The 21,524-nt window shown below is 37.7% G+C and overlaps 1 protein-coding gene across 4 annotated transcripts in view; it reads right to left on the bottom strand.

The window, feature by feature from the left end:
* DPYD (dihydropyrimidine dehydrogenase) overlaps positions 1 to 21,524 on the bottom strand; it is a 679,957-nt gene that overhangs the window by 329,006 nt on the left and 329,427 nt on the right. The window lies entirely within an intron of this gene.

The following is a 21,524-nucleotide window of genomic DNA, read 5'->3' as shown; positions in this document are numbered from 1 at the left end:
CCTTAAGATTTTTCAATGTGTAGGCCAGTGAAATCTGGATAAACAAGTTTGCTGCTTTACTGATTTGTTTAAATGTCTTACAAAAAAGGAAACAATTGATACATTTTTCTACATAAGAACTTTTGTACATATTGGGATGATTTTCATTTTTAAAAGTTCCTTTCTGCTACAAAATGTCACACACAAAAATATCACTTTAAAAAAATGGTACATACACATCAGGAAATGTGTCGAATCTTCTGGTTGGTTTTCTTGCTTAGTGTAATAAATGATACTTGAGAAGGATTTATACAATCCATTTGAACGGAACTCAAAAAAATGACACATTAATCCCAATAGTGTCAAAACAATGTCTTTGTGGTCTTTCAAAGCCTCTTATACAACATTCAGGACAGTGTCAGATACATTTTATTTTAGCTAGAAGTCTCAATCAGCAGTCAAGACAAGAAAAGTAAGTTTTCTTTACTTAAAAAGAAAGATTGTTTCTGGTGGAAGACACATGGCATCTCAAACAATTGAGAAAAACGAGTTGGGATGACAATATAAAGATTCCAGTCTCAGTGGCACTTATATGGTTAATGACTGTAAGGACATTTTCGCTGAATTCTTTGTGCGGCAATTGACAAGAGTGTAATTCAAGCGTCAATCAAAAGGGAGAAATGATGCTGTGGGCAGAATGCGCTAGCTGAGTTGTTTTGTACACAGCTCTAAGTATAAATTCAGAAGGAATGAAAACCTGAGTATATTTCATCCCCCAGGAAGATGTCCAAGAAAACAAACTCTGAAAGGGCACTTGACCCTTGAGTAAGCATAAAAAGGCCAATGAAATGGACCTGGTGAAACCAACATTGCACCTCCAACCTGCTGAAAACTGATGAGGAGAGAGTATAAAGCAAAGCAACAGCTGAGGAGTTTGGGGCCCAAGAGATTTAAAAGACAGAACATAGACTACCACCACCTACTTCCAGCATTAGGTGTGTCTCCTGTGAAACTAGGTAGTGTGGGGGCTAGAGGAGAGAAGTAGTGGGGGTGGTTGAAAATGCCCTCAACATCAATATCTCCTAATCCAAACAAACAGCATAGTGAATTGGGAGAGAAACACAATTGGGTTATGATTGCTTTAGAACTCATCCATCTATGTTCTAAGAAAAGATTAGCAGGATGTTGTTGTTAATTTGCTAATTTGCTTGGGGTGCTGCCTCGAGATAATTGTTCATAAGGAGCAACACTTGGGTTGGGAAAAGTAGTGATGGTAGAATAGATAGAAAGTCAATTGAGGATAGATGTTGTCTGGAGCGTTCCATAAGAGAACTACCATGGGAAGAAAAAAGAAGGCCAGATCAGAGTCAGAAGGATGACCACATTCAGGGCTTCTGTGGAGAGTCTACTTTCAAAGAGGAACAGCAAGTAATGTTAGTGCTACATGGAATAGCCATTGGATGGATACCACCAGGATCCATACAGGGGAAACCAGAGGGGATGGGGTTGTAGTTTGACTAGTCTGTTCTTTGTAGATTGTTCCCTGTGGGGTGATCATCTGAGGAATTATAGAAGGATTGTGTACATTGAACACTCTGTGTTCCCTTCATGTATCTGAATGATTTGGGGTTGGAACACCTTTGTTATGTTAATTTTTTTGGGGAGTATTAAACATCCAGAGAATGAACTTCTCAGCATCTCAACAGGAGGACATCTAGAGGACAATCAAGTGTTGATGGACTCAGTTGCAGCAGTTGATTCAAATGCTCCAAGTGTGCACAGATTATAATTGTTTGTTCTTCTGTAGAAAGAGCGCCAAACAACTGAGCCAGTATTCGTCCTCATCTGCCATAGGGTCGACTGATGTCTGTATCTTCTCTTTAATTAAATCAAGGGTGTTAGGCCTCCTGTGCTTATCTGGTCCTGACCTTGGAGTTGGTGGAGCACTCTACTGTGTAGGTAGGTTGCTGGCTGAAATTATGAACTCTGGGGCTTATGCCATCCTTTCTCACAAGCTTGGCTCTCCTCCCAGAATTTTGCAGTGGCGGTACACTCCTATTGTGAAAGACACAGATAGGCATAATTGGAAATCCCCTTACAAAAATTTTAAAGGGAATGTAAAATGCCTAAAAACAAATATTATTCTTTCAAGGCCATGCCACATGGAAGACAGGAGATTTCAGTAAATTCACTGGAATATACTCTACACTGAAGAAGTTGTGAAAGGGAGTATAGTACAACTTGTCTGCTATGCTACTACCTTACTTTGAGAATGCTGTATCAGCTTTGTTAATCTTTCACCAATTTTCTTTACTGTGTATTAATTTCCATCTTCGTCCTCAACAGCTCCATTTCTAGGTCACCCAAATCTGTAACCATGTTGATTATTTCCTCATTCTTTGCCTGAGTAAGATTCCTTGTGCCAATATACTAATAAGTGGGGATTTTCAAGACAAGAGTTAGCTGTTATAATGAAGCTCTCCATGAACATTTCAATGTCTGTCTCCCTAAATAAGTAACTGGGCTATTGTTTGTGCACAGATCCTTCAAACATATAAAATATAATCTAGCTAGCTTTAGTTTGCTTCCTTTCGTAAATAGACTTAACATGCAAATGTTAAATGGCTTTGTCCAAAGTAATTTCCCTAGGTAATACACTTTTTGGTCACTTCACAAGTTATCCTCTATAGTCCCAAAAGTGCTTTTTCAAGAGGCAACTGGCCTTTCTGTTTTTTTTTAAAAAAAGACATTTCACTTCTCATCCAAGAAGCTTCCAGAGTTGAAGAAGCTTCTGGAAGCTTCTTGGATGAAAAGCAAAACATCTTTAAAGAAAAAACAGAAAGGCCAGTTGTCTCTTGAAAAAGCACTTTTGGGACAACAATGACCTGGATGACTGAGAATCTCCATAGATATTTAGTTATAGGTTATGTGATAATTTCTAGAGACCAGGCCCCTTGCCTTAAGCACTTTGGCATAACACCTAGGTCTGAAAATGACCACTTGTCCTAATGCTCACTTGCAAATTTAGACAAGGTTTAATGAGGAACCTAGTTAAGGCACATTTAAAATGGCCAATGGGAGGCAGCTCTTACAGGGTTACATAGAATGGCTCCCTTGAAGATAGGATATAGCCCAATGTTTCACTCAGTGGAAAATGCATACCTTTCAATCTCAATGATTTTAGGGCATGCTCAGTCCTAACCATCCCATAAAGTAGCAGAATACTACTTTATGCCAAAATTTCACAGCTAAGCTCCATACTTTTATAACAAAGGCAATAATAACATGATCAGGAGACAAAGGCATTCTACATTTAACAAATCTTGCATAGCTTCCAAAGCTGCATTATTAGAATGCTATGCTGCCTCACAGAATGCCAACTACATCCAAATTTTATAGGATCAGGAAAAAAAAATAAGGCTCTGCTCAGAAAGGAAACAAAAAGACAGGCTCAGAAGAAAATATGATCACAGCTAATCAAAGCTACAAAGTCCATAAATTCTTCCTTACATACTATAATGAATTGTTCCCATTTGTTCCCAGCATTACACAACTGCATTGTAGCATCCCCTCAAGTACCTGAGTATGTCATTTCCAAACTCTTTATTGCGATCTATATGCTAACACCTATGTGATGGATGTATCTTTATTTATACTACTATACTGACCCCCAGTCACATGCAAGGAAATTAAAAATCTCATTTATCAGCTTAACTGTGGTAAAGTACGCAGGAGTGGCCATAATCCCCCCTGAGCTAATTAAATCCAATTCAAATTGGTGGGCCATTGCTTTGGTTTCTTTTTCAGACATTAACCACACAGTAAGATTCCAGAGGGCTAGGGAAAAGCTATAATTGTTCCTTGATATAAAAAGGGTGATCGGAATGATGTAGCTAATTATAGGCCAATTCGTCTATTGAACATCATTAACAAACTCTACACCAGCAACCCTGTTCACCAACCTCCAAACCTGGGTCATAGATGAGGGAATAATTGACCCCAAGCATCCAGGTTTTCAACTGGGATGAAGTACTACAGACAATTGCCTAGTGCTTCAATATTTGACAGACAAATATACAAACCACTCTGATTTGGATCTCTATGGAACTTTCATTGATTTCAAGGAAGCTTTTAATAATATATTGAGAATTAGACTGTGACTCCTCCACCTTTCCTGTCGACCCAGAACCCTGACATAGTCTCTAAGACATTCTGATCAGATCCTCTATAGACAAAAATATGCTTGCTCCTCATTCAAAAGCTGTCTGATAAAACTGGCCTTAGAGTAAGATGTAACCATGAAAGGAGAGTTGATTTCCATGTGCCTAAATTAGCTGATCGACATCTCCCTATTCTACTCTATGCTGATGATGTAGTTCTTCTCTCCTTATCTTCTGTAGGCATGCTGCAGGAGCTGAGAAACTGGCATCCTGCTATAATGAGGAGCAATTAGGAATGAACTATGATAAATCTAATGTTGTTGTTTTTTTCAGCAAAAGACAAAGGCACAAATGGACAATTGATCCCCAAGTCAAATGTTTTAAATGTTTGGGCACAGTATTGCAGGCCTGTAAGAAATTAACAACCCAGGTAAGTTATGCCATTTCTACTGCCCAAAAGAACACACAAGCAACAACTAAATTTTATAGGTAACAGAACAAAATTATATTCCAGGTGTTTATGGATAACACAGTTGCTCAACTACTGCATGAGATAGAACCACCCATATAAAAACCTAAGAGCTTATGAAATCATTTACATTTCCTTAGGACTTTGGATAGTACCCCAAAATGCACCCCTATTGCAATCTGCAGGCTTGAAGATAACCTGCAAGTATTAAAACTCACGCTTGGAGCAGGATTCTAGTCTCAGGATTCAGAATTATGTTTGACCCTGCAGGCCTGAGGCGTTTGCTGTTGTCAGACAGCTTGCCAGTCTAATTGACACTGTATCTGTGTAAAGGAACTTTGAAATCTTGGCCTCTCTTCTGAATATTCAGGCCAATTAAAGTTTGAGAAGACCAAATCAATGGTAAAAGAAAGAAATGGTGACATTCAGTGGTGGGATTCAAATTTTTTTTATTACCGGTTCTGTGGGCGTGGCTTGGTGGGCATGCCATGGCTCAGTGGGTGTGGCTCAGTGGGCATGGCAGGGAAAGGATATTGCAAAATCCCCATTCCCTCCACACCCCACTAACCTGCTTTCCAGCTCCGTTCTCCTGTGCAAGGTAGCAAAAGAAGACCCAGCCAATCAGCTGGGACTCGGGAGGCAGAGAATACATGGGTGCAGAGCCATTCAGAGGTGCTATTTGCCGGTTCTCCGAACACTCAAAATTTCCGCTACTGGTTCTCCAGAACAGGTCAGAACCTGCTGAATATCACCTCTGATGACACTGTTTGCCAAATGATATCACCAATGCTCCAGTTGCCAAATGTTAGACAGCCACAAGCCTCCCAACTGTGGGATATTCTCTGTAACCCTAACCAAGTATAGATGGTCCTTTTCCAGGACCCATTTTGATGCTCTTCCTTTAGCACTCTTTTCAAGAAGATTAATGGAACTCCTTATTTACAGGGACTTTATATTTATTTATTTATTTATTTATTTTTATTTGATTTGCCAATTGTTTACAAGATAATAAGTATAAATGTATACATAGTTGTGAATACATGAAATGGGTACATATAAGAAAAATAAAAGAATAAGAGAAACAATAGGACAGGGACGGTAGGCACGTTGGTGCGCTTATGCACGCCCCTACAGGCCTCTTAGGAAAGGGGTGAGGTCAATAGTAGACAGTCTAAGGTTAAAGTTTTTGGGGTTTGGGGAAGAAACTACAGAGTCGGGTAGAGTATTCAGACATTGACCACTCTATTGCTGAAGTCGTATTTCCTGCAATCAAGTTTGGTGCGGTTTACTTTGAGTTTGTATCTATTGTGTGCTCTTGTGTTGTTATGGTTGAAGCTGAAGTATTCATTGACAGGTAGGACATGCTTAAGTCAGACCGAAGACGGCGTAATTCAAGGTTTTCTAGTTCTAGAATTTCAAGTCTGGTGGCATAAGGTATTCTACAACGAGTAGAGGAGTGGAGAACTCTTCTTGTGAAATATTTCTGGACTTTCTCAATTGTGCTAATATCAGATACGTAGTGTGGGTTCCAGACTGATGAACTGTATTCAGTATTGGTCTAGCAAATGTTTTGTATGCTCTGGTTAGTAGTGTGATATTACCAGAGAAAAGCTACGTAGGATTAGGTTAACAACTCTTAATGCCTTTTTGGCTATGTAGTTGCAGTGGGCTCTAGCACTTAGATCATTAGAGGTGAGTATTCCAAGGTCCTTTACAGAGCTTGGGTCATCAACAAGATCTTGACTATTCAGCTTGTATTTTATTTTCTGATTTTTTTGCCAATATGTAAGACAGAGCATTTATTTGTTGAGATTTGAAGTTGCCATTTGTTTGACCACTCTGATACATAGTCAAGATCTTTTTGTAGGGTAGCAGTATTGTCTGTGGTATTGAACAGCTTTACATCATCAGCGAAGAGAACACAATTGCTCTTAATATGATCACAGAGGTCGTTTATGTAGAGTATGAAGAGAGTTGGTCCTAGAACACTGCCTTGGGGAACACCACTATTGACAGGTACTGGATTTGATAGTACGCTCCCGATTTTGACCATTTGTTGTCTGTTTGACAGGAATGCTTCTATCCAGTTATTCAGTTGTCCAGAGATACCATAGGATTTTATTTTTAGGAGTAGTTTGTCGTGTACCACTGAATCAAAGGCTTTACAGAAGTCTATGTAGATTGCGTCTATTGCTTTGCCCTGGTCGAGTTGTGTCGTCTATATGTTTTTGCAGTGTAAGAGTTGCAGATTACAGGATAGTTTTTTTCTGAAACCAAATTGTTTATTGGAGAGTAGGTAGGAACTCTTGACCATGTCCTCCTGTGTCCTTTTAATGATGCCTCAAGATGTGCTCTAATCTCCCCAATCATCTCTATATTTTGAGCGTCATTCTGATGAACATGGTGTTTCTTACTTTTTAAGGGGCGCTAACTCTATACTTACAGTACCAGATGGCCATGCAACTTTATCAAGTCATGCAATTATACAAACATTTTAATTAGATATGTTGTTTTATTGTATTATTGTTTTTTTCCCCCTGATAACCAATTGTTGCACCAAACTGTTTCTTTTTTCTTACTGTAAAGGCTGGTCAAAGGCCATAATAAAGATGCCTGATTTGATAGAACAAAAGAAGACAGAAACAATGTAGTGATCTAAGAGAAAGAGCTGAAATTACTATTGAAAGGGAAAACACAGGCACTTTGGTTAAGCAGTTGGGACAAGTCAAGGAAGTCTCTTGGGAAGCATGTTCTGCAGTTCCAGCAATGAAGCAAACCCATCCTCTTAGAAGCCTGTGACAATCCTAGCTTTCATTACTAGGAAAGCAGAGCTGCAGAAGAATATAGGTTTAATGGCCTTGGTTGAAAATTGCAGAATGAATTACAGTCACTGAGGAAGATTTGGCTAGAGTTTTCAGAATGGGGAGAGAGAGAGAACTTGCATTACTAATATTCATAATGAAGCAAGCCTATAGAAGCATCTTCTTGTTTTATTTTGTTGTGTTTTTTTCTTTTGATTCCAGTGAAATTGTGTTTTCTTACTGATTCTTTTAATGTAAGTCATTTATTACACCATTCTTATTACTATAACCGTTAATACGCTGAGATGGATTAAGTAGAGATAATTTTTGTCTCTTTTTCGCGGGAAAGATGCTGGCAGCAATACTTTCATAGTATTATTAGGGAGAAGATTTGAAAAGTAGCCTAAAGCTAGTTACTTATACTCGCATCAATCATTTCAATATTCTCAGAGGACAGAAAAGGTAAATATCAACAATGCGCAAAGCAAGCATGATTAGTAAATTGTAATATAGATCATATTAGATATTATACAATTAGAAATAATTGTGTTTCATACAGGAATGATCAGGGATCTTTTTCCACCTGCCTAGCTGAAAGAAATAAACACTGAAAATCCTAGTTGCCTCACTACCTGTTTGTTGCTTTGGAGGAATTTATTCAGGCCAGTAAAGTTTCAGTGACCATTTCAGCATGTGAATGAAGTGATCTAATACTAATTTAAAATATATGATGACTATAGCGATAACTTGCATATGGCAAAGTAAATTCATCTAAAACAGCAACACCAAAAGCCTTTTGTCATCATACAACACACCTAATATTCATTCCACCTATTTTTCTCACAACAAAAACCCTGTGAGGTCCATCGAGCTGAGAGGGTGTGTCTGGCCTAAAGTCACCCAGTCAGTTTTCATACCCAAGGCAAGAATAGAACTTATGTTTTCTGGTTTCTAGTCTAGTGTCTTAATCACAAGCTTAATTTTTCTTCTGCTTCCTCATTCGCCTCCTGTCAGTTTTGGGGAACTACTGCAGTCTGCATGTTTTGATTATTTTGGTAATTTTTAATCCGTATGAGAAGTTATTTACAAAGTGTACTACTATTACTGTTAAACTTCTCACCACTCCTTATCACCTATCCCCTCCCACTTGACTGTTTCCTAGTATGATTTGATTGTTGATTGTACCCTATGACTATCATTAAATGTTGTACGTTATGATTCTTGATTCTTAATGAATACCTTTTCTTTAAGTATAATGAGAGTATTTACACCAAGACAAATTCCTTGTGTGTCCAATCACACTTGGCCAATAAAGTATTCTATTCTATTCTATTCTATTCTATTCTATTCTATTCTATTCTATTCTATTCTATTCTATTCTATTTACATATGTGGGTCCCAACACTCATAGAGAATACTGAGGCACATAAGTCTGATTCACCCAAATCTCTGTAAGGGCGACTTCACCTGCTTTTCTCTCCATTTTGGCATACTGATTCATCGAATATCAAGGTTTCTAATTCATAAACATCTTTTATGATTGGGGACCCGAAGTATGCTTTCAAAGTATGCAGTTGTCTGCTCACAAAGTGAACAAGGATAGACTATTTCACCTTGCTGTCTCATCCCAATCCCAATTTCAGAAATTGCACAAATGCTTCTAACAGGTGAATTATTCTATACCTTTCTGCATATATGCACAAGATACCCTCCTATATGGAAACCAAGACTTCATTACATCAAAAACTGCCTGTATTCCCTCTGATCATTTTAGGTACTTCATAAAATATTTTCTACCTTTTGCAAATCTACCCCAAAGGCCAGTAGAAATATAAAAAATATTCACAATATTTTAAACTCAGCATTGTTACACAACTAGGTCTTTCTGTGGGAGAAGGATAATGTGTTAGATTTGTTCCCAAATAAATGCTATAGATACTTTAACTTCTCTCTGCATTTGTTCATCTGCTTACATATGTACAAAAGGTATATCTAAGTAAAGGCTTGTTAACACAGCCTATTAGTAAGCTTGGGGGAAAAGCAATTCTAGAGGGGAAGAAGGCTTATTAATAAATTAGGAAGAAGATAGAAATGATGGTTTTTAAATGGCAAAGCTATTAAGCAGTTGTTTTAAATCAGTTTTTAACAAGGAAAAATAAGCAGAAGTAACTATGTACAATTAAGAAAGTAATGGCCCAGATACTGAGTTGCAGTTAAGAGTTCTTCGGCAGAGCTTCTGGGAGGGCTACATAGGTACTTCATCATGCAGTTGACTGCAAAGTTTTCTTTCAATTCCAACAGCATCTTTCTTCGGTACCAAGTGATAATGCCCAAACTAATAATGCTCCTTCTCACCTGAGTTAGATCAGTAATCATGTTAGTGGCACATTTAGCTTAAAAGCAATAGAAAATTCTGAATCTCGGCTGGAAAAGAAGTGGCTTAGATCTGAAATGACTTTTATGCAAACCTACATCCCTTTATTAGAATTATAAGCTACAAAATGAAGAACTTCCCAATTAAAGGTTTGTTGCATTAATTAAGAGAAAGGAGAGGTGGTAAATTAGTGGATTATTGGATTGAAACTCTTATGAATGATTTTCAAGTATGACATGGGCAGCATATAAACAAACAACAGAACAAATAAATAAAAAAATTATTATGGTTATAGGAGTATCAATGGAGAGGTCAGAAGGATTCAGACTAAAACAGGGGATTGAATCTTGAAATGTAAACATTGTAATGGAATCATATGCAGTATAATAATTTGCAGGATAATTAGAATCAAATGAGAGAGAGGGAGAAAATCATCAAGGGGAAAAATGAAAACTAAAATCCTGTACAGTACACCTTTTGAACCAATCTCCTCTCCCACAGTCAGATTTGTTGCACTTCTTTTTTTAGATTAATTTGAAGAGTGCAGTGCTGGAAGCAGACACGTCTGATCTGCAAAACCTTTTCTGGGTTAGCCTCCTCTTTTATGTCACACAAAGACAAGTGCATCAGTAGCAGTTTTACAATGATTTTTGAGTGATTTGTTGGTTCAGTTTATTTTTCTTAAAGGATGAGAAATGAACAGATAAGCATACACATGGTTTAAAAATGCTGGTCAATAATTTAAACAGTAGTCAGCACAGCCTAACATAGCCATTTTGTACGGAACAAACTTGACAGCTAGCCAACATTCAATTCATTGGCAGCTTGGTCTATCTTTCAAATTGTAAATATACAGAAAAATTAGACTCATGCCAGAGTGTGCACATATGCGAGTGTGTGTGTGTGTGTGTGTGTGTGTATGTGTGTAAGAGAGGAGGGAGGTAAAGGCAAGAGGAATGAAAAAATACATGGAGAAGACTGTGAAAGAGAGATCTGCTTCAGTTTCTGTTTCAAACATTGCATCTTTTTGTAAGATTACACAGCCAATAGAACTGAAACTAGGGATAAATTAGTTTGCCACAACTAAAATACAACTGATTATGGATGCCTTTTCATTTCAGAAATAATTAAAATCATTGTTGTGCTCTTGTTATCAAAAACATTACATGGGTATTTCCCCCCCTCGGGGCACATTAAAGTATATATATTTAATGCATCATTCCAATCAGCGCTTGATATGTTAAACAAATACTTAGTCAAAGGCAGAGACAGGAGTGAGATTAAGAAATGGTAGAAATGGGGGGGGGGGAATCCCTTGCTGGCAAACACCCAACCGGCAGAAATTCACTTTCAGACAGGGACAGGGACAGGGATGGGGGAAGAGATCAAAATATTGATGTATCACCTAGAGTGGATGAATCTGGAATACAGAATTAAGAAGCATGGGAAGACAGAACCATCTTTATTTTTAAAAAAAATCATGACTGAGAAATGCATCTAAGATAGATATAAGGTTGGATGCATTATAAGAAATGTTCAAAAGCCCGACTTCTATTATTAGTAAAGAACAACCAACAAATCACAGGAACCCCAGACTAGGCAATATATATGTCACTCTCAAATTTAGCTGCTCTGGACGATGGGGTCAACTCCAGTATAGCTTTGAACTCTAGTCTTGACCTCTAAATGAGAAACTACGGAGTATCGGCTATAAATTTACCATAGTTTCTAATAATCCAGTAAGAAATGGCAGAAATAGAGCAGTAAAATGTTTCCTCTTGACATGCAAATTTGTGCTGTTATTCTTTCTCACATCCATGTCATAATTTATGGTTTTTTTTTCTCCTTTGCTCTTTACTAAATATCTCAAGAATTCAGCAACATTTAATAAACAGAATAGAAATGTCTTTATCTTATGGAAGGCTGACATATCACTAGGACCTCCCTGTTTGCAGAGGGATGATCAGAGCTGAAAGATTAAGGAAAAGTGGGGGTTATGCAGAATACATCAGACTGTTTGATGTGTTTGGAAATACTGTTATATTAATTATACACCTGTATTTTTTTTTAGTCCTGCCTTTATTGTCTATATAGATTCTCCTATTTTCCCCACAACAACAACCCTGTAAAGTGGGTTGGGCTCTGAGAGAGAATGACTGGCCCAGTCACTCATCTGGCTTCTATGCCAAGCACTCAGTCTCCTGGTTCCCAGCCTGGTGCCTTAACCACTAGGTCACATCGTGGTGGTGCAGCAATTAATATGACATATTGGTAATGGGGAGACCCAGGTTCTAATCTATCCTTAGCCACAGAGTGAGTTACTAGGTGACCTTGAGTCCAGCCCCACCTCCCAATGTTGTGGTTGAGAAAAAAAATAGCTCGAGGCATCATTGTGTATGCCACCTTGAGCTCCAGAGTTCTAATAAATGAATGGGTTGGTGATAACCAAGTATCTTTTTAAAAAATAAAATAAATAAATGCTTAATGATTTTTAGTTTTCAATTGTTTGTCTCTTTTTTTGAAATACTAGGAAATTATACAGATGTTTGGAAATTATAGACCAAGGAAGATCTACAGGAAGCGGAGGTGGGGAGGAGGAAGAGGAGGAGGAGGAGGAGGAGGAGGAGGAGGAGGAGGAGGAGGAGGAGGAGGAGGAGGAGGAGGAGGAGGAGGAGGAGGAGGAGGAGGAGGAGGAGGAGAAGGAGAGGAGGAGAAGGAGAAGGAGAAGGAGAAGGAGAAGGAGAAGGAGAAGATTGGGATTCATATATAGCTACATGGCTTCAGATTTTCTATCTTTAGCTGATATTGTCTTTTATGAAGAAAGAAAAAGCCATGTTAGCTGATTAAGAAAAGATGACACACACATAATGAAGCAAATTAAAGTTAGCATCTCTACATGAAGGACAGGATACATGAAGAGTGAACACTTGGATATACTGAGTGCACTGCAGAATTTCAAACTCTATTCTCAAAGTTCGTTTAAAATCATTTGGCATGACACCTAAGTATTTTAAGATCATCTTCACTGTCATTATCAAATCCTGTAAACAGAAGATGAAAGTTGAGTCTAATTCATCCTTCATTTCTCCCTACCCCCAGGCAAATTTTCTTTTATCTGCAGAAAAGAATCTTTTTAAAAAAATTAAGGCATCATACATTGATCACTTTCATTGGCTTTTTGCATTTTCATTTTAGAAATAACAAGATCATTATTAACATTCACAAGCTGGCAAGCAACAAAGAACATGATAGATGTATCTCCAAAACAAAAAAACAAAAAAAAAATGAGGCATCAAAAATGTTCATAAAAACACATATTCAGAGCACCTAAGGATCAGATACATTTTCTTCAGGCATTACATTGGTTTTCTAAACCATAGTTGTAGCTCCAATAGAAGTGTTGGCTTGGCCCTCCATTGCTGACCACACTGTACTACGCATCCACAGACCCTGGCTCTTCAGGAATGTCCCTAGTACAATTAAGAGAGAAAGAAAGCTACTCATCACTGTTTACACCTCATATTGAGAGGTGAACACAAATATGAACCAGATTATAATTCTCTTTAAGTGATTTAGAGGTAATCCTCAACTTACAACAGTTCACTTAGTGTCCGTTCAAAGTTACAACGGCACTGAAAAAAGTGACCCATGACCATTTTTCACACTTCCACCATTGCAGGATCCCTGTGGTCATGTGATCAAAAATCAGATGCTTGGTAACTGGTTCAGATTTATGATGGTTGTAGTGTCCTGGGGTCATGTGGTCCCCTTTTCCAACCTTCTAACAAGTCAATGGGGAAGCCAGATTCACTTAACAGACTTGTTACTAACTGTCATGCCCCTGGTGGAGACTGACTCTGAGGAAGAGGAGGAACAGCCAACAGGGAGTGGAAGTGTGGCTCCAGAGGTGGTGGAGGAGGCTGGGGAAGGGTGGGAGACCAGCTGAGCAATCAGAGGAGGATCCAGGCCCATCCTCTATCCATCCTAGGGCACGCAGGGAAGAGAGGATCAGGGAAAAGCATGGCCTACTCGGGAGGAGAGGGCCATGATCCTCCTCATGGGTTGCAGCTGTGAGCTCTGTATAAGAGTTTGAAACTGCATGTTCACAGATGCTGAAGTCTAGTGTTTTCCTTGGATGAGCTTTATCTTTGTTGGCGTTCTTCTCATGGACTCTCCCCAGTTATCTTCCTGGAATGTGTGATTAATTATCTTGGTTTGACTTGGAACTCTGGTCAATACAGTTTGTTTCTGGTTTCCTTTTGCTTCATTAGCTACTTTTTGAATTTAAACTGTGACTAATTAAAAAAGGCAACTATAATCTTATAGACAACGATCTCTCATCCCTTGATTGGCAATCTCTATTCACTGGATGCAATACTGTTGAAGACCATTACAACATATTTTTACTTGAAGTCAAAAGAGTCATCAAACTATATGTACCAACAACAACTCCCAAAACAAAACAAAAAGCAGATTACCCATAACAATAAGGAAACTTCAATCCAAAAAGAGATCACTCTGGCGGAAAAACAAATCTGGTCACGTTGCCAATTTCAAAAGCCGATACAAAAATTTATGCCACCAGATAAAGACCGAATGTATCAATTATCACATTAAACAAGAGGAAAACCTTCTAAGCACCAATTCCACCCGTGCTTTTACAATTTTGTAAACAACAAACTAAAAGACTCAAGGTCTATCCCACCCTTGATAGGACCTGATGGTAAAGACTGCAACGACGACACCACTAAAGCCAACATCTTTAACACATTCTTCAGCTCAGTATTTGTAAACAGCAATGGATCATGCCCAGTATTTCCTAGCCGTACCACAGATAACAACAATGATCTAATACGTATCGATTTTACAGAAGACAATGTTGAAAAAGCACTACGCAATCTAAAACCATCTCTATCTATTGGACCTGATGGAATATGTGCCTACTTCTTAAAAAAGCTATCCACTGCCATAGCCAAACCTCTAAGCATAATCTTTGAAAAATCTTTCAGGACCAGCTCCTTGCCTAACCTATGGTCACAAGCCACAGTCATCCCCATCTTCAAAAAGGAGACCCAAGCCTAGTTGAAAATTACAGGCCAATCTCCTTATGCTGCGTCACCTGTAAAGTCATGGAATCAATTATTAACCAATCCATCATCCTCCACTTAGAGACAAACAACCTACTCTCCAATAAACAATTTGGTTTCAGAAAAATCTATCCTGTAATCTGCAACTCTTACACTGCAAAAACATATGGACGACACAACTCGACCAGGGCAAAGCAATAAGACGCAATCTACATAGACTTCTGTAAAGCCTTTGATTCAGTGGTACACAACAAACTACTCCTAAAAATAAAATCATATGGTATCTCTGGACAACTGAATAACTGGATAGAAGCATTCCTGGCAAACAGACAACAAATGGTCAAAATTGGGAGCGTCCTATCAAATTCTGTACCTGTCAATAGTGGTGTCCCCCAAGGCAGTGTTCTAGGACCAACTCTCTTCATACTCTACATAAATGACCTCTATGATCATATTAAGAGCAATTGCGTTCTTTTCGCTGATGATGTAAAGCTGTTCAATACCACAGACAATACTGCTACCCTACAAAAGATCTTGACTATGTATCAGAATGGTCAAACAAACGGCAACTTCAAATCTCAACAAATAAATGCTCTGTCTTACATATTGGCAAAAAAACCAGAAAATAAAATACAAGCTAAATAATCAAGATCTTGTTGATGACCCAAGCTCTGTAAAGGACCTTGGAATACTCACCTCTAATGATCTAAGTGCTAGAGCCCACTGCAACTACATAGCCAAAAAGGCATTAAGAGTTGTTAACCTAATCCTACGTAGCTTTTTATCTGGTAATATCACACTACTAACCAGAGCATACAAAACATTTGCTAGACCAATACTCGAATACAGTTCATCAGTCTGGAACCCACATTACGTATCTGATATTAGCACAATTGAGAAAGTCCAGAAATATTTCACAAGAAGAGTTCTCCACTCCTCTACTCGTTGTAGAATACCTTATGCCACCAGACTTGAAATTCTAGAACTAGAAAACCTTGAATTACGCCGTCTTCGGTCTGATTTAAGCATGGTATATAAAATCATACATTGCAATGTCCTACCTGTCAATGAATACTTCAGCTTCAACCATAACAACACAAGAGCACACAATAGATACAAACTCAAAGTTAACCGCACCAAACTTGATTGCAGGAAATACGACTTCAGCAATAGAGTGGTCAATGTCTGGAATACTCTACCCGACTCTGTAGTTTCTTCCCCAAACCCCAAAAACTTTAACCTTAGACTGTCTACTATTGACCTCACCCCTTTCCTAAGAGGTCTGTAAGGGGCATGCATAAGCGCACCAACGTGCCTACCGTCCCTGTCCTATTGTTTCTCTTATTCTTCTTTTATTTTTCTTATATGTACCCATTTCATGTATTCACAACTATGTATACACTTATACTTATTATCTTGTAAACAATTGGCAAATCAAATAAATAAATAAATAAAAATAAATAATAAAACAGCGAAGCTAAGTTGAAGGCATTGCAAGACCTTGCTTCATGTTTCAGTTTTTGTGTTATTTTTGAGACACTACGGGTCATCACATTAACTTAACCGTAGTGATTCACTTAACAATTGTGACAAGAAAGGTCACAGAATGCAGCAAAACTCACTTAACATGTGTCTCACTTAACAACAGAAATTTTAGGCTCAATTATGGCTGCAAGTCGAGGACTACCTGTATTTCTCCTGTTGGTCTTGGAATATTAAGGCATAGTAGAAATGGCAGAACCTGGGGACAGAGTTAAAAGAGAGCTGAGCCTAGAATTTCTACACAGCCACAAATGGACTAAGTCTACTGACCCTTGTCTAACTCCAAGCAGTCACTATATTTCAGTTGAGAAGATTCCTGTGCACATGATTAGCAATAAATCAGTTTAATTGGACTTTCAAGTGTGGAACTGATCTTTCCTGCCAGACATAAAGTGTCATATACGAGGATCTTCTCTAGCTTATTCTATATCCTCAAAGTAATCTTATAAGCTAATGCAGGCTAAAAAGAATGAATACAGAGTTACTCCGTATGCACCAGGATTTAGTAAGGAATGGAATCAAGATTCCCTTAGTGAAGTTCAACACTGTATCAGTTACAACTATTTGCAGAGTTCACTTAGCATATATAAAATGTAGGAGATGATCAGGCTGAGGAGCCTGAGGGAGAGGTCAAGCACATAATCTAAGTCCAGCTCTCCTTGAATTTCATTGGCTCTTATTTACTGCCAATTTTCCTTGACTGTTAGTAATTCAGATTATTTTTTAGAGGTAACTTGGAACCAACTTGTGCTCATTTTGAACCTAAACCTGGATTCTGATTTTTCACATCTGACATTAATCTTCTCATTCCTGAATTTTGCTCTATCTTTGACCCAAGCCCAATTAGACTATTTACAAATCAAGAGATTACATTTTAAGCCATAACCTGCAATGGGTGTCTAAAAACCTAATCAGATTAAGAAAGGCTTTTTAGTTTTCTGAAAGCATTTTCTTCTTTGGGCAACAATCTGTTTTATAATAATTTAAGTTCAAATTCCCCAATATACGTTAAATAAACAAAGTACAAAAGCTACTAGATGATTTGATATAACATTTATAATTCACAACATTAAAAGCTGTGCTTTCAGCAGTTCTAACTAAAACTGTAATTTAGGTCCCAATGATTCTAAAATAATAACTGTATTTAAAAAAACCCAACATATCAGATGTACATCCTTCCTTGTACTAGTAGGCTATTAACTACCCTTACACCATACCGCTGAAAAACAAATGGACTGATATACAAGAGGAAATGTGTAGATTTCAGAGGATATTGTAGACAGTTTGCAATTTAAGCATAAAATATTTATTCATGCTGGAAGACACAGCCTCATCCCATTCATTCATTAAATATATTTATTGAACAACAAATCTTTTTGATTGAATATGTTGTAAGGAAATGCCCTAGGACACACAGTGTCACCATTTTGTAAGACACAGAAGGCTGATGTCATTGACAAAGAATGTGGACCACTGGATGTGACAGGCGATGCCTGCAGGAGGTCCTCGGATGGGAAATGCATGGCAAAAGAATTAAAGGTAAAGTTTGCTTTAAATGCCTCAAAATGAATATTTATGTGGTTCTTTTGCAAATGGAAATATTTCATAAGGGAGGGAGCACTGTATGTTATTGGAAGACTCTCATGAAAGGGAAAACAAACAAAAGGAAAACTACTAGCCTTTGCCTATTAAAACAAAAATAAAACATGGCAAAAATAAAACATGGCAATTAGAACAAAATGAAAAAAAGAAAGCCCATGACATTGCTAAGTAGGCGCTTGGAGTGGAGTTACTGAGATTTGAATTTAGGAGATGAAGACAGCTGTGGAGCTTATTGGGATTAGCAGATTATCAATATTTTTCAAGGTCAGACTGACTGTAATTAGCATATTTCTAAGCCATTTTAAAGATCCGTATTTTAAAATATTCTCCCTTTTCCAGCACAGGGTTCCTATCCATACTGGTGGTTTGGTGACGTCCCATTGTGAAGTTCAATAGAGGATGCTCCTTTTTTTAGTGTTTGGAGCTTTTTCTTGGGGGGGGGGGAGGGTTTGTTGTGTGGATTTATTATATATGTTGATGGAGATAAGTGTTTTAATTACTTCTTTAATGTCTGTGCTTTTGTATTTTCTTCCTCTCTTCTCTTTATTTCCTGCTGTTGAGATTAATGCCTCATCTCCACAGCAGGTGGCACTTTGAAATTTGTTTCTGTGGAAGCCTGGGCTGACTTATTTTGTAATATAATTGCTCCTTTTTATACTGTTTTAAAATTATACTTATTAGAGGGTTCACTGCCCCCTCCACACACACACACTTTAAGAAACAGTGTTCTTGCTTCATGGTAGTTCCATAATTAACCCTAGAAGTTCATAATAAGGAAGAAAAAAAAAAGATTGTGAGGAAATTAGTTGTTAGTTCATTTATTTGTTTAAACAATTTCTATCCTAATCTTTAACTGAAAAAGCTCCCAGATCAATAAAAACGAACAATTGTTTTAAGCTTACAGTCTAAAAATATGTTTCTCTCTCAGAAAAAAACACCCCCCTCTCTCTCTCCTTCATAGACACAAACACACATACATACAAAGATGAAGAGCTAAAGGAAAGAAGGAAGTTATTGGTTATCCTATTCTAAACTCTAAAACTATACAGTAAAGTTATGCTAGCATTTCCTTTAAATCAAACAGTTGATCACATCAACATTGACAGGTACATATTAAAATCTCTCATTATAAGCATTGCGAGTGGTGGTTCTAAGCAGAACAATCCCAGTGAATGCTGTTACAGTTCTACAGTTAGTCCTCCACTTACGATCACAATTGAGCCCAAAATTTCTGTTGTTAAGTGAGGTTTGCCCCATTTTACTACTTTTCTTGCCACCGTTGTTACGTGAATCACTGCAGTTAAATTAGTCACACGTTTGTTAAGCAAATCTGGCTTCCTCATTGACTTTGCTTGTCAGAAGATGATCACGTGACTCCCAAGACACTGCAACCGTCATAACTATGAGTCAGTTGCCAAGCGCCTGAATTTTGATTGCGTGACCATGGGCATGCTGCAACGCTAAGTGTGAAAAACGGTCATAAGTCACTTTTTTTCAGTCCCGTTGTAACTTCGAACAGACAATCAAAGGCATTACAAATGCAAGATTGAGACAAACCTCTTTCCTTCCCTCGTTCTCTTTTCTGTCATTCAGCTTGAAATCTGAGATAGTCACAAGGAAAAAGCCACTTTATGGAGCATGTGAAAATTCAGTGAATCTAATGGCATTTACTTAGAGTTTGTTTTTGTTTTTTTACTTTCGGGTTGAATTTTCACTTCACTTAATTGACCCAACAGGTGAATTTTCAGTAATAGCTCTTTGTTAGTACAGCAGTTAAATTGACAAATCAACACTATCAACTCTTCCCTACTGCGGTTTCTAAAAACATTTTGTTTCTTCGTTGAACAATAACCAACATCTCCAAGGAAAGGTGCAAGGGACCCTAGACTCACCCCCTGAACAATAGTATTGTCTGCTTGACATGGTACATATTAAGGAAACATTGTGACTGCTATTCTTATTTTATCATTCAAACCCTTTCTGATATGATGCTCAACCAAAAGCAGGAAGAAGAGAATTATTTTTTTTGTTGGTCTTCAGTCCTCAATTGTACTTTTCAGAGGAGAAAATGTCTTCTGATTAAATTGAACATAATTTCTTCCTAGCGTTACACAGAAAGAGGCTGTGCTTTCCGCAAGAATGAACCGTAGACATATGGATCGTGTTGAGGTGAGTTGGGATATGAGTCTATGGCATCACCTCAGGTAGTTTAAACAAATACAGAAACACACTTGATGGAGATCAAATGGTGTTATTGACAGGCTGTGGTCATAGCAACAGACTACAAGGGTTTACATTTAACACCTCTGACAATTCCTTTCTGGGTAGTTGTAATCTCTCTATTGTTCCACAAAACTAAATTCTCAGTTCTCAAATTTCTGTTTTCTGCTTTGTATCTAGCTAGCTCTGGACTTTTCTTTTGTAATTTCTACCCCACAATTTGTTCTTGGCTTTCTGTTTTTATGCCTCTGTCTCAAACTACTATGGACCACACTCTGGCTGGAGGATCATCAATATTTTTTCCCTGTTGTAGCTTATATACATTTTTCCTCTCTAAGTACTGGGGTACACTTTTCTTTCTCAATCTTTCTATGGCAGCCTGTCCACTGGAATGCATCAACTACCATTACAAAAAAAAAATGGGGGATATGTGAAGATAAAATGTCAATGTCCACTTGTAAGATAAGATGTGGCAGGAAAAAGAAAAGCAGGTGTTAGTTAAAAATAAACAGCTTGAACAACAAGCATGTGTTGATATGCTGGGGGAACAAAAAGAAATGGAAATAGGTTATAAATCTTTGTCTTTTGACGAAATATCCTCTTTAGTATTAATTTGAAAGCAATGTGAGAAAGTATCTACATTCTTCACCAAAATTCCATCTTTCGTCAATGTCGGTTCTTCCAGATACATTGGGAGTACAATTCCAAAATTTCTCCTCAGTAGTCTACCCTCTTCCAGAAAGTGTTGATAATGGAAAGGGTTGTCTAATAGTCACTATGCTGAATTGAGACATCCCTGAACATATTATTGTTCATACTTTCTTAAGGGAAATTATACCATTTGAAAATATTTGTAATCCATCTCAACTCATATTTCCCACTCACCTAGATGGATGTGCAAAGTCATTAGTGCAAAACCTTAAATCTAGATAAGTATAAGAACCTAGCTGAGTGTCACATTAAGGGCTGAAATATACATATGCACTTCCAGAAATCAACTTTATGAATGAAAGTTTATTGAGATTAGAAAATAATAAAAGTCGTAACAACACAAAAAAACCTTACACCTCCAGGATTGCAAAGCCCATGTTCATCTTTTCAGAATAAGTCCTACTGACCTCAATAATGAATCTCATTTATTTGTTAGTACCCTCAATAGACTGCAATCTACACACAAGCTAAGTACACCAACTTTAGATCTAAGCATTTTGAGCTACCATAGGCTCTAGGATCAGGATAAAACAAAATGTGACTTTTACGAGATGAATAAGTACAAAGGGTTGAGGTCTG

This window comes from Notechis scutatus, chromosome 3, assembly GCF_049901735.1.
Source record: "Notechis scutatus isolate UNSWTSFEM ecotype Mainland chromosome 3, rNotScu1.2, whole genome shotgun sequence".
NCBI classification, from domain to species: Eukaryota; Metazoa; Chordata; class Lepidosauria; order Squamata; family Elapidae; genus Notechis; species Notechis scutatus.
This window is presented reverse-complemented; position numbering and strand designations above follow the sequence as displayed.